The 17,149-nt window shown below is 44.1% G+C and overlaps 1 protein-coding gene across 15 annotated transcripts in view; it reads left to right on the top strand.

The window, feature by feature from the left end:
- Window positions 1-17,149, top strand: part of sipa1l3 (signal-induced proliferation-associated 1 like 3) — a 415,438-nt gene that overhangs the window by 105,249 nt on the left and 293,040 nt on the right. For 2 of the 15 annotated variants that reach the window (XM_063063520.1, XM_063063513.1), the window contains exon 1: window positions 6,327-6,431. The exons of the other annotated variants lie outside the window; for them this stretch is intronic. The gene's annotated coding sequence lies outside the window, so the exon portion shown is untranslated. Of the gene's footprint in view, window positions 1-6,326; window positions 6,432-17,149 lie in introns of those variants that run through there. 15 annotated transcript variants of the gene reach the window in all.

The raw sequence follows: 17,149 nt of genomic DNA, 5'->3' as shown, positions 1-17,149 counted from the left end.
TGATCCCAACTATATCATAATCATTAATAACAATCTGCACTTTCAATTCATCCACCTTATTACGAATGCTCCTTGCATTGACACACAAAGCCTTCAGGCGCTCTTTTACAACTCTTAGCCCTTATACAATTATGTTGAAAAGTGGCCCTTTTTAATGCTTGCCCTGGATTTGTCGGCCTGCCACTTTTACTTTTCTCCTTAGTACTTTTTGCTTCTACCCTCACTTTACACCCCTCTGTCTCTCTGCACTGGTTCCCATCCCCCTGTTGTGAACTAACCTCCTCTCGCCTAGCCTCTTTAATTTGATTCCCACCCCCCAACCATTCTAGTTTAAAGTCACCTCAGTAGCCCCCGCTAATCTTCCTGCCAGGATATTGGTCCCCCTATGATTCAAGTGTAACCCGTCCTTTTCGTACAGGTCACGCCTGCGCCAAAAGAGGTCCCAATGATCCAAAAACTTGAATCCCTGCCTCCTGCTCCAATCCCTCAGCCACGCATTTATCTTCCACCTCATCGCATTCCTACTCTCACTGTCACGTGGCACAGGCAGTAATCCCGAGATTACTACCTTTGCGGTCCTTTTTCTCAACTCCCTACCTAGCTCCCTATATTCTCCTTTCAGGACCTCTTCCCTTTTCCTACCTATGTCATTGGTACCTATACGTACCACGACCTCTGGCTCCTCACCCTCCCACTTCAGGATATCTTGGACATGATCAGAAATATCCCGGACCCTGGCACCAGGGAGGCAAACTACCATCCGGGTCTCTGGACTGCGTCCACAGAATCGCCTATCTGACCCCCTTACTATCGAGTCCCCTATCACAACTGCCCTCCTCTTCCTTGCCCTACCCTTCTGAGCTGCAGGGGCAGACTCTGTGCCGGAGGCATGGCCACTGTTGCTTCCCCCGGGTAAGCTGTCCCCCCCAACAGTACTCAAACAGGAGTACCTGTTGTTAAGGGGCACAGCCACCGGGGTACTCCCTATTACCTGACTCTTCCCCTTCCCCCTCCGAACCGTGACCCACTTGTCTGCCTCCCGTGGCCGCGGTGTGACCACCTGCCTTCCACTCCTCTCTATCACCTCCTCACTCTCCCTGACCAGACGAAGGTCATCGAGCTGCAGCTCCAGTTCCGTAACGCAGTCCCTTAGGAGCTGCATCTCGATGCACTTGGCGCAGATGTAGACGTCCGGGAGGCTTGGAGCGTCCAGGGCCTCCCACATCCGACACCGAGAACAGCAAACTGCCCTCACAGTCATAATGCCCCTCTCCTCAAATAGCAACAGAAAATGAATGCCAAACCTTCCTCGCCCTTTTAAATCTGCCGCGCTGCACTGCCCGACGTCACACGCCTGCGCAGTCCCGCCTCTCTGAATGCCGTTGGAGAAAAAAAAACTAGAATTTCAAAAATGTCTTTCTCGGCACTCCCACTCAGACTCTCAGACTTCCTTCTTCGAATCAAACCCGAAGCAGGATTTCTGCCCTTTTAAATCTGCCGCGCTGCACTGCCCGACATCACACGTTTCTTGTTTCTCTGTATTTTGTACTTTTTCTGCTGTTTATTAGCTTTGCATACTCTGCCAGTGTGGCCCTGTTTGCCACAGTTTCTGCATTCTTTGTCTTTAAACCAACATGTGACCTGTTCCCACAACGGTAACATTTCTTTCCTTCATTCCTGTTCAGTGACATTTTATTAGTGGCATATTCCAGAGATTTTTGTTGTATCTCGGAAGCACACAATGCCACTGTTTCTGTTGATATTACAATGTTTAGCAATGTAAGGTCTCGAATGTAAGGTATCTTTCACACAGAAGCTTCTTCTGTGTGGTTTCACAGTGCATGCCACACACTAACCTGTCCCTCAATGCATCCGCTAAACCAGCTCCAAACTGACAATGTTCTGATAATTTGCGCAATTCAGCACAATATTCAGAAATGCTTTCATTTTTGCTCTGATTCCGATTATAAAATTTAAATCTTTCAGCAATGACCAGTGGTTTGGGGTTTAAATGCTGTTGGAGAGTGCCTACTATTTGCTTGAACATTTTGTCAGCTGGCTTTTCAGGGGTTAACAAGCTCCGTAGCAGGCCGTATGTTTTTGCTCCCATAATACTGAGTAAGACGCTGGCTATCTTTTCATCCTTAACACCGTTAGCCTCACAATATAACTCCACTCTTTCAATGTAAGTTGCCCAGTCTTCAATGCCACTATCAAATGCTGTAATGGTTCCAATCATCACCATCTTTGTTATGTTAATTTAGCCCTGTTCTCCCCTTATTTTCCTTTTTGACTCGCGTGTCCTTTCTGCTAGCGCCACGAGCATACTCCATCTAGATGTGTGTGTGTTGCTCCTTTTTATCTCCCTTCTGAGGCAGGCAGATCCTCAGCCCCTGGGAGTCAGCGCCGGCTGTGGTCTCGGCTGGACGTGCCGTGGCTCCGACTGTGTCTCTTGGTCTCCCGCATGTGCACCCGCTTTCTTTCAGACTCGTGGACTCTCTCTGCCTCCTTCTCCCGCTCCTTGGCTCGTTCCTTGCGCTCTTCTTCCGAGTGTCGTTATCAATTAAAACACGGCGTTCTAATACGGTGTAGGTTCATTAACCTCATCGCCAAATTGTTGTGTATGTGGCCTGGTTACACAACAATGCTATTAATAAAAACGCCAGAGACAGGAGCTAAGTTTCATGTTTCTTTACTGGCAGAACCCAAACTCAGCACACATGTACAGATTAATACGTGCCTAATGGTGCATGCAACGACGTGTCCCTACAACATAAAGTAGTCCCTTATTATACTGTAGGCCATACAGTACATTTTTTTTTGGCCTGTGCGTGTGCGTCTCTGCATGTGGGTATGCGCATACGTTTGTGATGATGTCTTTTTCATGGCTTTTACAAGGCACGGAGTGAGAGAGAGACTGTGTGACACGCCACTCCTCACACAGACACCCTCGCAGTATTTCTCCCTTTATTCTACGATGTCGAGTTGCGATCTCGACACTCAACCCGGCACGGATGGAAAGCGTACTCGGGAGCAGACCCGACTGGTTTCGAACCCGGGAACCTCCGCTCCCGGGTCCGGCGCTGATGTCATTGCGCCACCAGCCGGCCCTTACAGTACATTTTTCTTTCCACAGTTGTTGCCAAACCCTGCTAAGTGTATACAACATCTTCTGTTTTTATGACACTGGTAGATACGGGTAGGAAAATTGGCTAAGAACAATCATACAACATGGTGATGATGAGATAGTTCAAGGGTAAAAGCACCCAAAAGAGAAAGATTGTATTACAGGAATTTGGAAAGTGAAGCAGCAGAAACTGCTGACTCATGAACACGTTCTGTTTGCTACAGCAAATTTTAATCCAAGATTAAAGGAAGCAAATTTATAACAGGCAACTATTTCAAGAATACAGCACAGCTTTAACTGATTAAGCTAATTGTATCAGCTTCGTTTGAATGGGATTTGATGCAGAACCATTTGGACATGGGTCAGTGGCTTGATGCTAGCCTTCTTTGGAATGACGGAAGAGATAGCACTACTCTGGGAGCCAAGTCCTCTGTTTAACTGATGAGCTAATACCAAATAACACTTCCTTTTAATCTGGTGTTCAGTTCACATTGAAAGACATTTTTGCAAAAGATACTCTCTGCATAGACCAGAAACTGCCTTTGGTTTGTCTAACATCTGGAGTGCAGCCTACCATAAACACAAAGAGTTTCTGTGAATGCTGGAAGTCCAGAGCACTGGAGGAATTCATCAGGTCAGGCAGCATCTGTGGAAATGAATAAATAGTTGACGTTTTGGGCCAATTCTCTTCTTCAGGACTGGAAAGAATACAATGGCGGGGATGGGAGGGAGGATAGCTGGAAGGTGATGGGTGAAGCCAGGTGGGTGGGAAAGGTAAAGGGCTGGAGAGGAAGGAATCTAATAGGACAAGAGAGTGGACCATAGGAGAATGGGAAGCAGAAGGGGACCAAGGGGCAAGTGAGAGGCCAGAGTAGGGAATAGAAGTGGGGAGGGGGAGGTGACATTTTTTTTACTGGAAGGAGGAATCAATATTCATGCATCAGGTTGGAGGCTACCCAGACGGAATCTATGCTGTTTCCCCTCCACCCTCAGAGTAACCTGTTTTCAGAGCAAAGTATCTTTTACTTTGGACTTGTTTGAAAGCTCCCCACCTCACTAACAACTTATTAAATCACTCAGGTAATCGTAATCCATCACAGGATCCACAGTTTAAAATCCTGCCATTTTAATGTGATTCCTAAACAAAGCCTCATAAGATTTTAGGTTAAAAGTGCATTGCAGTGGAAGAAATTTTGAATTTCAAAGTTCAAAGTAAGATTTTGATCAAAGTGTGTGCACTACTATATACTTGAGATTCGTTTTCTTGCAGGCATTTACAGGAAAATAAAATAGAATTTATGAAAAGCTATACATACACAAGTAACCAATGTGCAGAAGAAGATAAATTGTGCAAATAAAAGATACTGAGAGCATGAGTTCTAAAGAGTCCTTGAAAGTGGGTCTTTAGGTTGTGGAAACAGTTTAGAGTTCTGGTGAGTGAAGTTATCCACACCAGTTCAAGACATATGGTTGTAGGACCTCTCTCAGAATCAGGTTTATTCTCACCGGCATGTGATGTGAAATTTGTTAACTCTCATCCACGAGTTTTCCCTCCATTTCTACTGTCTTGTAGATGTTAACTTCTTATCATTCCTATTCTTATCATTCCATGATAACTTCTTATCATTCTCATTCCCAGGTCGACTTTATCCTCAAAGTGTCTTGTGTGGCTGATTTCTATACGTATGGCTAATGTGTTGGTGTGGTTGAGCTGATAGAGACAAGAGATTCTGCAGCTGCAGGAAATCCAGAGTAAAACATACAAAACACTGGAGGGACTTAGCAGCTGAGGCAGCATCTATGGAGGGGAATAAAGAGTCGACGTTACAAGTAGAAACCCTTCATCAGGACTGAAAAGGAAGCAGGGAGAAGCCAGAAGGGGCAGTGCGGTAGTGTAGTGGTGAGCACAATGCTTCACAATACCAGTGACCCTCCCTCCCACGCCTCACCCCGCTGTCTTTAAGGAGTTGGTATGACCAGGTGTTCCAGTTTCCTCCCACAGCCCGTTGGTCATTGTACGTTGTCCTGTGAGCACACTACAATTAAATTGGGGGTTGCTGGGCGGCGAGGCTCAAAGGACCAGGAGGGCCTTTACCGCGCTGCATCTCAATCAATAAAGTGAAGAAGGAGTACGAGCTGGCAGGTGGTTGGTGAAGCCGGTTGAGAGTGAAGGGGAGTGAGTGGAAGGAGGAGGGGATGAAGTGAGAAGCTGCCAGGTGATAAGGTGAAATAGCGAAGGGATTTGGATATTGATCAGAAGTTTCTCTGACCTTGGACTGTAGTCTCGAGGTTCTGAATATAGTCTTCCATTGTGTTCTCAATACAGAATTTAACAGCTGCTTGGACGTGATTGAGCTATTCACAGCCTTTTGGGAAAGGCTCCTGTTGACGTGCTCCCTGTTTTCAGCTTTTACTCTGCTAGTTTCCTTTGTTTCTCCATGGCACATCTGTAGATATTTGTGACTGTTTTAGGTGGCATGCCAAATTTCCTCAAACTCCCAATGGCAGCAGCTATATTTCATTAGGAGTTTGAGGATATTTGGTACATCACCAAAGACACTCGCACATTTCTACAGATGTACTGTGGAGAAAATTCTAACTGGCGCATCACCATCTGGTATGGGGGTGGGGTGGGGCTACTGCACAGGATTGAAATAAGCTGCAGAGAATTGTAAACTTAGTCAGCTCCATCATGGTACTAGCTTCTGTAGTATCCAGCATGTTCACGGAGCAATGCCTCAAAAAGACAGCTTTCATCGTTAAGGAATGCCATCAGCCAGGACATGCCCTCTTCTCATTGCTACCATCAGGGAGGAGGTACAGGAGCCTGAAGGCACACACTCAATGATTCAGGAATAGCTTCTTCCCCTCCGAATGGATATTGAACCCATGAACACTACCTCACTGTAATACACATGAAATGCTGGAGCAACTCAGCAGACCGAGCAACATCTATGGAAAAGAGTAAACAGTCGACATTTTGGGCTGAGACCCTTCATCAAGACTGCTTTGCTGCCACAAAGTTAAAAATTGCACAAGTTATGTCAGTGGTAATAAACTTGATTCCGATTCTGTTTCCATCCAATTACAAACCAGCTTTCTTTCATATACTGCACTGTGTATCAACAGAACAAAAGGGCATACGAAACTTAATACAGTGCCAGCCATTGTCACTTAGGGAATTACAGTAAGAACAAAGGTCAAACCATAAAAGCAAGGTTGAAATTTACTTCGGAGGGCATTGAAAGGAGAACGTCCACTGTTTTTCCCGAAAGAAAAAGTTCTCATTTTAGTGTTCACAATGGTGAGTTAAAAGTCTTGAACCTAAAACCGTGCTCTCTGATCATGTATCATTATAGTCTATTCAAAAAAGAATTGTTTTGCCATGGGAATAGGAAGTGCATATGACCTGTTAAGTATGTGATTTAATGTGTTGATTAAGCAGAGCACATCGACCTTTGTAACTGCACCTATATGTTGGCCACTGGTGTTTCTGTACTTTGATGGGCTTCTGCACTAATTCAGTTCAATGGCTCAATGGTTCAATTTAATATCAGAGAATGTATACAGTATACAACCTGAAATCCTTACTCTTCACAGACATCCACGATACAGAAGAAACACCCAAAGAATGACTGGCAGGAAAACGTTAGAACTCTAAAGCCCCACCTCCCCCTCCCATTGCACAAACAGCAGCAAAAGCATCAATCCCCTCCCCCACTTGCTCCAGCAAAAGCATCAATTCCGCCCCCCCCCCCCACCACACCATGCTGGCAATAGCAAAGCTGCTAAAGATCATGTCAAAAGTTCATCAAAAACTATTGTCTATCCCAACACTTCAGTATCTCAGACAGGCTCTGTCTCACTAGTGAAGGAGAGAGCAAAATCGCTCCTGCAACAGATGAGGGGAGGCTTGTGGTTCGCTCTGTCGATGTTACAATCTGCAGCAGTGCTTATTCGAATTCCCCTGACTTGAGGACCAACAGATGGACAGACACACACCCAGACACCCACTGTCTCTCTCTCTCTCTCTCTCTCTCTCTCTCTCTGTCTCTCTGTCTCCCGTACCCAGTCTCTCTCTAGAAAGAGAAAGAAGAGGCCTCCGTTCAACAACTGCACACACCACCTGCCTACATTTCGGTTAGCGCCACCGGGGAGGAATCGGGTCGCCCACAGAGCCGCACCCTGAAGGTGCACGTCTTCCAGGCCTCATCTGGAGATAGTGAAATGCCAGGCTGCTCGGTGAACTCCAAAAGCCAGAACCCACCATCCTTGAGGAACAGTAGTTTGAGTGCCGATGTAGACCATGGACTCTGACAGGACCCCAGCCACCTTGAAAAGATAAAGAGACACGAGAAGAGGTGAAATTAAACTGTTCCAAGAATGAACTGGAAGAAATCGCCCAGGTCTGCAAAAATCTCTGGCGCCATCTTTAGTTACTCATCACTGTTGTGTGCCATTATTTTCAAAGTATATAGTATAATAAGAGTTTACAAGTTTAGAATTTGTCTAAACTCTAAATTAAGTTTACTGTGATGGTGATTGTTGTGAGGATTTTTTTACATTTCCTAATTCTTCTCACTGGGAAAACCAGTGCGGCGGCTGAGAGCACCAAATTCCTGGTGTGTCGTGGAGGCGTGTGGCGTGGTGGGAGCGGCTGCTGTTGTGGATGTCATGTTCCAATTCAGATTGGACTGTAGTTGACGTGATAATATGTTTCAGGTTCTGGTTGCTGCTTTTCTCGGTTACTATTTTTGGGCGACTTTGAACCTGGGCAGACTGCAGATAACAGAGCTGAACTGAATGTGCCTGGACTCTTTCTATTTTGTATTTTATATTCTGAGTTTCTTGCTTTTTTTTTGTTGCTGATTGTGTGTGCTGGGGTGGGAGGGGGTAGTTTGATGTTTTTCTTTGAAAGGGTTCCATGGTGTTTCTTTGTATCGTGGCTGTCTGTGGGAAGAGGAATCTCGAGGTTATATACTGCATACATTGAAATAAATGTACTTTGAATCTTTGAATCTTGATTGAGAATGGGTAGGAAAGGAGAATCATTAAGGTGAGGGCTGAGCTGAACCCTATATACTACTCTCTCAATTCCTCATAGAATATGGAACACTACAACTGAGTCCCACAATGTTGTGCTGAACTGGCTAAAAAATACAAACCCCATTTCCAGAAAAGTTGGGATATTTTCCAAAATGCAATAAAAACAAAAATCTGTGATATGTTAATTCACGTGAACCATTATTTAACTGACAAAAGTACAAAGAAAAGATTTTCAATAGTTTTACTGACCAACTTAATTGTATTTTGTAAACATACACAAATTTAGAATTTGATGGCTGCAACACACTCAACAAAAGTTGGGACAGAGGCATGTTTACCATTGTGTTACATCACCTTTCCTTTTAATAACACTTTTTAATCGTTTTGGAACTGAGGATACTAATTGTAGTAGATTTACAATTGGAAATTTTGTCCATTCTTGCTTGATATAAGACTTCAGCTGCTCAACAGTCCGTGGTCTCCGTTGTCTGATTTTCCTCTTCATGATGCGCCATACATTTTCAATAGGAGATAGATCTGGACTGGCAGCAGGCCAGTCAAGCACACGCACTCTGTGTCTACAAAGCCACGCTGTTGTAGCCTGTGCAGAATGTGGTCTGGCATTGTTCTGCTGAAATAAGCATGGACGTCCCGGGAAGAGACGTCGCCTTGATGGCAACATATGTCTCTCTAAAATCCTAATATACGCCTCAGAGTCAATGGTACCTTCACATACATGCAACTCACCCATGCCGTGGGCACTGATGCACCCCCATGCCATCACAGATGCTGGCTTTTGCACCTTTCGCTGATAACAATCTGGATGGTTGTTTTCATCTTTGGCATGGAGAACTCGGCGCCCATTTTTTCTGAAAACTAGCTGAAATGTGGACTCATCTGAGCACAGCACATGGTTCCACAGTCTTTCGGTCCATCTGAGATGAGCTCAGGCCCAGAGAACTCACCGGTGTTTCTGCATAGAGTTGATGTACAAATCCCATTTCCTCCTTGCATAATACAGTTTCAAATTGCATTTCTGGATGCAGCAACGGACTGTGTTGAGTGACAATGGTTTTCCGAAGTACTCCCGAGCCCAGCTGGCTATAATTGTCACAGTAGCATGATGGTTTCTTAGGCCATGCCGCCTGAGGGCTTGAAGATCACGCGCATTCAACAGTGGTTTCCGACCTTGCCCTTTACGCACTGAGATGTCTCTGAATTCTCTGAATCTTTTCACAATATTATGTACTGTAGATGTTGAAAGACCTAAATTCTCTGCAATCTTGCGTTGAGAAATGTTCCTTTTGAACTGACTAACAATTCTCTCACGAATTTTGGCACAAAGGGGTGAGCCAGGACCCATCCTTGCTTGCAAAGACTGAGCCTTTGATGGACGCTACTTTTATACCCAGTCATGATACCTCACCTGCTACCAATTAGCCTGCTTAATGTGGAGTCTTCCAAACCGGTGTTACTTGAATATTCTGTGCACTTTTCAATCTTATTTTAACTCTGTTCCAACTTTTGTTGAGTGTGTTGCAGCTATCAAATTCTAAATTTGTGTATATTTACAAAATACAATTAAGTTGGTCAGTAAAACTATCGAAAATCTTTTCTTTGTACTTTTGTCAGTTAAATAAAGGTTCACTTGAATTAACATATCACAGATTTTTGTTTTTATTGCATTTTGGAAAATATCCCAACTTTTCTGGAAATGGGGTTTGTAAATGAAAAACCCAAAACCTAAGCTCTTCTACAAACATAATGTCATGGTAGGAATGGAGGTCTGGATATAGAGTCATAGGGCACAGAAACAGGACCTTTGGCCCATCTAGTTCTTGCCAAATTATTATTCTACCTAGTCCCATTGATATGCACCTAGACTATAACCCTCCATACCTCTCCCATCTAGGTATTTATCCAGACTTCTCTTAAATGTTGAAATCGAGCCAACATCTACCATATCTGCTGGTAATCGTTCCACACTCTCACCACTCTCTGAGTGAAGTCATTTCCCGTCAGGTTCCCCTTAAACATTCCACATTTTACCTTTCGCCCTTAACCTATGACCTCTAGTTATGATGTCACCCAACTTCAATAGGGAGAAAGCTAGCTTGGATTTGCTCTATCTGTACCCCTCATAATTTTGAGTACCTAATTTTTCAACTAAATCTCCAAGCAAATAGCAGTTATATTTTGCATCCAGTTTCAAAACCACCCTCTGTAAAACACTTACAATCCTCTGGTTTTGTGAAATCTTTTCCAAGCTTGAAAGTCAGGAGCTTTTTTTTTTGTAATGCTGTGGAGTTGGTTTGAAGTCTTTCTTGTTAACAGAAAGGAAATTGCTGCACTTGGGATGTAAGGTTAACCTGACGTCAGTGATACATCACTCAATCTTTAGCAGGATGCTATATTCACTTATGAACCTGCTTGCCTCTGCTGGTAATAAATTCCCTGCTGTGTTCGGCATTCAGCAATGATTAAATATAATGCAACTCGGATTTTGCATTCCTGATCTGCACATTATCCTCACTTTACCATGGAATGCTAATCCATAATTATGTTGTGAAATTTATTAACTTTGCAACAGCAGTACAATGCAATACCTCCTTCCTGATGGTAATAGTGAGAAGAGGGCATGTCCTGGGTGATTGGAGTCATTTAATGATGGATGCGGTGCCACTTCTGGAAGCTGTTTTGGATATTACAGAGGCTAGTACCCATGATGAAGCTGACTAATTTTACAACTTTCTGTAGCTTCTTTCGGTGTGTGCCCCCCATACCAGACAGTGATGCAGCCTGTCAGAATGCTCTTCACGGTGCATCTGTAGAAGTTTTCGAGTGTGTTAGGTGACTAACCAAATCGCCTCAAACTCCTAATGAAATATAGCTGCTGTCTTGCCTCCTGCATGGCTGCATCGATGTGTTGGGACCAGGTTAGATCCTCAGAGATCTTGACACCCAGGAACTTGAAATTGCTCACTCTCTCCACTTCTGATTTCTCTATGAGGACTGATTTGTGTTCCCTCATCTAACTCTTTCTGAAGTTCACATTCTAATTACACATTCAAGATTCAAAGTACATTTATTTATTAACAAACTATGTATGCAGTATACAACCCTAAGATTTGTCTTCCCCACAGACAGCCACAAAACAAAATTATGGAACCTGGATGAGGCAGTGGAGGGATAGGTTAGTAAATTGGCTGATGACACAATGGTTGGGGGTGTTGTGGATAGTGTGGAGGGCTGTCAGAGGTTACAGCGGGATATTGATAGGATGCAAAGCTGGACTGAGAAGTGGCAAATGGAGTTCAACCCAGATAAGTGTGAGGTGGTTCATTTTGGTAGGTCAAATATGATGGCAGAATGTAGTATTAATGATAAGACTCTTGGCATTGTGGTGGATCAGAAGGATCTTGGGGTCCAAGTCCATAGGACACTCAAAGCTGCTGCACAAGTTGACGCTGTGGTTAGGAAGGCATAAGGTACATTGGCCTTCATCAGCCACTGAGTTTAAGAGCTGAGAGGTAATGGTGCAGCTTTATAGGACCCTGGTCAGACCCCACTTGGACTACTGTGCTCAACTCTGGTTGCCTCACTACAGGAAGAATGTGGAAACTATAGAAAGGGTGCAGAGGACATTTGCAAGGATGTTGCCTGGATTGGGGAGCATAAGAGGGCACAGTTTTAAGGTGCTTGGAAGTAGGAACAGAGGAGATGTCAGGGGTAAGTTTTTTACTCAGAGAGTGGTGGATGCCTGGAATGTGCTGCCTGGCCAGGTATGGTGATAGAGGCAAATACAGTAGAGGCACACGATTGTGAGGAAGATGGAGGGATATGGACATGGTGTAGGTTGGAGGGATTAGTCTTTTGGGTGTTTTTTGACTTGCTTTTTAGCTGGTTCAGCACAATGTTGTGGACCAAAGGGCCTGTTCCTGTGCTCTACTTTCTATATTATGTTCTTCAATAATAAATTTACTTTGAACTTTGTATTTTAAAAATACTTTTTTGGCAGTGAAACGCTTCAGGATATTGGAGGTTTAAAAGCAACTAAAGAAAAGCTTTTGCTTGTAAAGTTATGCACTTTTAACTAATTGTGATTGAAATAACTTGGCAAGATTGTGGCACTGGTATTCCAGTACATTGTTCCCTGGATTAGTAGATTTATGCAGCCATTACCCTGTGGTTGCATTCTTGAGTTTATTGTGTATCATTGGGAGTTGTGTTCCAACCCTCTGTCAGGGAAGCACTTTGTGCTGTTATGCACCATCTGGTGGTCAGGTTAACTTTCATGACTTGGAACTGCTGGTCAGAAGACAGCTGGATACAAAAGACCTGTGTCTATTAGTTCAAATGGTTAAAGATTCATTTGTTATGAAAGTATGTATGCACTATGCAGCTCTGAGGTTTGTCTTCTCCAAATAGCCACAAAGCAAAGAAAACCATGTAAGTCGTTCAAAGAAAAATATCAAACCCACCCCCTGCACAAAAATAACAGCAACACGATCATCAACCCAAAACCCCGCCTCCTCCCGCACAAAAAAACTCACGTAGCTGCCATATGGCAACACGACAGAACAGTGAAAACGCAGAATATTAAATACCATAAAACTGAAAGAGCTCGCAGTCCATAGTGTAATCCATAAATCACAGAACTTCGGTACCATCCTCTAACAGTGTTGAAAGAGATACCACTTGAATGCAGAGGCCTTTCCTCGGGCAACAGCGAGCAATAGGGCTACCACACAGACTCCTTCTCCTGCAGCAGTGAAAGTCCTGTCACAGCTGCGATCAAGGGGCAGGTAGTTGGCTTGCCCTTTGCATTAGCCTTGATGTTTCAATCTTCTTCAATACTTAAGTCTGTCACGGGCTTATGCCCCTTTCTAAGCTTCTTCACCTTGAGGCTGCTCACGCTCGAGCTTGCTTACTGGAATCTTTTCGGAGACCGCAGAGTGCAAAATCACTCAATCGCTCTCCAAACTGTAAATCACAGGCTCTCACAGTTCCAGAAATACAGTTAAGATAAAAAAGCAGGCATAAAACAAGTGAAATAAACAGTTTTTTGGACTATGCGGAAGATGTTGACCGAGGAAGTGTTGTACAATGGCTCCGTCTTGACCAGGTCTCTACTGTTACTGACAATAATATATTTTGATCAAATGACAAGCTGCATATTTCTAAATGCCTGGCTCCAGTGTTAAACACTTCACATTTGGTTTGACAAACTATGCATTTGTTACATCAAAATGCACGTTGGCATCAACTACGAGAATGGGTGCAGAAGAGATTTACCAGCATGCCACCTGGATTAGAGGGCATGTGCTGTAAGTAGTGGTTGGATAAATTATGGATTGTTTTCCTTGGAATGGTGGAGGGGAGTCTGATGGAGATTTAGAATTGAATGAGAGGCACAGATTTACAACGTAACGCTTTACAGCACCAGTGATTAGGGTTCAATTTCTGCTGCTGTCTGTAAGGAGTTTATACGTTCTCCCCACAACTAAGTGCATTTCCTCCTGATGCTCGAGTTTCCTCCCACAGATCAAAGCTGTACGCGTTAGTACGGGCTAGTAAATTGTGGGCATGGTCTGTTGGTGCCAGAAGCAAAGCAACACTTGCAGGCTGCCCCCTGCTTATCCTTGGACTGTGATAGTCATTGAGCATTTCACTGTGTTTCGATGTTTCGATGTACATGTGATGTTTAGATAGAGTAGACAGCTGGTATCTTTTTCCCAGAGAGTAAATTGGTTAGGAATTTGCTCATCTATGTTATGTAATACTGTCGTAGATCATACTGCAGATCACATGGCTACTCCTGCACTTAAGGGCACTGGTGAACTGTGCATGATGCTGAGATACATCCTAGGATGTGCTGGGACACATCATCAGTGATGCAATCTGGAGTCACCTGGTGTTTCAATATCTCCCAGGTAACCCAGCCAGGGTTCATCAGATCGGGCTTATGTCCCAGCAGCATTAGTCCATGGGTCACACCTCTTGATCCATAGGCATCTGGAGGCTCACTTAGCAGCCTCTGTGACGGTCCTGGTGGCTCTTTTCTTTGCAGCCCCCTGTGATGACAAGGAGAGAGTAGGTTTTGCAGAGCAAGCAGCCAGCAAAACTTGTACACCCCATCTCTGCAGGCTCGCACCGTGCCCTCCACCCCTGTCTCTGGCTCTGCTCTACCAGCATAAGTACCTGTTTCTGGGGTTTTATTTCCCGATTTATGACAAACCACTACCTTGTGGAGACTGTGGTCCTCGGACACCACCTACCATCTTGTCACTTGGTTTGCTTAATACATTGATATGAAAACAGTACTGTGCAAAAGTCCTAGGCACGCGTGAAAAAAGTTCTGTATAGCGAAGATGCTTTCAAAAGTAATGAAATGAGGTTTTTAAATTTCTAAAAAATTACTATGAAGAGCAGTAAGCAATAAAAGACAAAGTAAAATGTAGAGAAAAATTTGCCAGGACAATCATGGTCATGAGACCATGATCGCCCAAGTCATATAACACAGCAAATAATAATAATGTATTGAAAGTCACGGTAATCCGTGGTACAAGTTTATCCTCTCAGTTTGGACGATCTCAGAAGATTCCTCAAAAAGTGATAATGAAGCAGCACACTTCTCCCTTTTCGTGGGTGACGTCTCACTTGAAGCAGAACATGCTGGTGGTTGGTTGGCGGGTTAACAACGACGTTGCGAAGACCCTGAGGCACTTAAGGTGTTACTAATAAAGTCATGTTTGGCACTGAGCGAGAGAGATAAATAATTCAAAGGCTGCTCAAAGGGACAGGTTTTATACAGGGATTCTGAAAGGGAGCTGTAGCCTGCCAGAGAGATCTAAGGAGAAAATTCTGAATTCTCTTACTTGTACATAACAATCATATTCCTCTTGCACTCGTAGAGAAGACAATTTTCATTACTTTTTATGCTCACCTTCACATGGTCCCATCTCAGACCCTCCTTTTTTTTTCCCTGGATCTCTGAAGGGAATCTGACTTTTGATCTGGCAGATAGCAGAGTAACAAAATTCATTATATTACTGCTGGTGCTTCTTTAGCCTCACCTTCAAGCACTCTTTACAACTCATGTTCTCTGTATTATTTTCATTTGTACAACCTGTCTTCTTTTGCATGCTGACTGTCAGGCAGTCTTTGTCAGTTAATATATATTTTTTCCATAAATTCTATCCTATTTCTTTTGCCACATACACACAAAATGCTGGAGGAACTCAGCAGGTCAGGTAATGAATGGAAATGAATGTATGTTCGACATTTTGGGCCATGACCCTCAGGCCTGAGAAGGGAGGGGGCCAAGCATTCTAATTCTGATTCCTATTCCCGTTCTGACTTGTCGGTCCATAGCCTCCTCTTGTGACACGATCAGGCCACACTCAGGGTGGAGGAGCAATATCTTGTATTTCATCTGGGTAGCCTCCAACCTGATGGCATGAATTATGATTTTTTTTCCAGTTTAATTTTCAGTCTATTCCCCACTCTAGCCTCTTACTTCTTCTCACCTGCCTATCACATCACCCTGGGTCCCCTCCTTCTTCCCTTTTTCCTACGGTCCACTCTTCTCTCATCAGATTCCTTCATCCCCAGCCCTTGACCTCTCCCACCCACTTGGATTCACCTATTACCTTCTAGCTAACTTCTTCCCCACCCCCCACCCCTTTCTTCTCTGTTCCTTTCCAGTCCTGAAGAAGGGTCTCAACCTGAAACATTGACTACTTATTGATTTTCATAGATGATGCCTGACCTGCTGAGTCCCCCCAGCATTCTTTGTGTGTGTTGCTTTGGATTTCCAGCATCTACAGTCTCTCGTATTTATAACCTGTCATTCTGTCTAGCAACATGTTAATTGAAGCACTCATTTTAAAAATGTGCTTTTGTGTTCTCGAACTGGTCCCAATGGAATGTTGATGGGATATAATTTTAGTACTTGATGCTCTAATTTCTTTCCTCCAGTGGTATTAATGAAGCTTGTTGATTGCACTGATAGCTCTGTTTAGTATGAAAAGACAGAAGGAGTCTCCTTGGGAAGATATTAATGTTTTTCCCAGGAGTACATCTTTCTTCATCTTTTCCATCCTATCACCCACTCAACTTGAGCAGAAAGGTTTCACGGTAAAGCCAATATTACTTCATACACTGGAGTTCAATTGATTTCATCTTATTGTTTCATAATACATGGACATACGGACTTCAAAATAGATTAAACAGGAGAATATCTGCAGATGCTGGAATCCGCAGTAACACACAAATTGTTGGAGGAACTCAGCAGGTCAGGTAGCATCTATGGAAATGAATAAACAGTTGATATTTCGGGCCATGACTCTTCATCAAGACTGGAAAGGAAGGGGAAAGATACCAGAATTAAAGGGGGAAGGAGAACAGCTAAATGGTGATAGGTGAAGCCAGGAGGGTCACTCAGGTCGTGTGTGATGTTCTCCTAAGGGATTGTCTATTGATGGCAGTAGAAGCTGATGCAGGGTCCACGTAACTGTGATGTTAGGTAAATTCCCTTAATGGAGAATGCCTGTGTGTGACTTTGTTTAGCATGGGGAGGCTGATGCACGGGCAGCCACCACTCGGTCCTTGACAGATCGGGGTCAGGATGCAATGGCATGGGGTGCAAGATGACTGGGTCAGGGTGCAGTGGCCTGGAGTTCAAGCTTCACTGCTGCCGCTTCTTACGCCAGCTCCACCGTTGAGGTCTTAGTTGTATCGCCCTTTGTCTGGGACCACCCCCTTGACCTTACTGCCGTGGGCATCTCTACCAGGAGCTAAGTGACAGATGGATAAACCTCAGACAGCTTCGCTGTTGGGATCTCAGGAACTAACAAGTCTCTGCACTACAACAAAGTGATGATCCTCATGCACTGGGTAGGGGAGGAACCGGCTGGTCAGTCTTGCATTCTAGCTGTCTAGAATCACAAGCCAGCCAGGGCAGTACGATATGGA

The sequence above is a fragment of the Mobula hypostoma genome, chromosome 12, assembly GCF_963921235.1.
Source record: "Mobula hypostoma chromosome 12, sMobHyp1.1, whole genome shotgun sequence".
NCBI classification, from domain to species: Eukaryota; Metazoa; Chordata; class Chondrichthyes; order Myliobatiformes; family Myliobatidae; genus Mobula; species Mobula hypostoma.
This window is presented reverse-complemented; position numbering and strand designations above follow the sequence as displayed.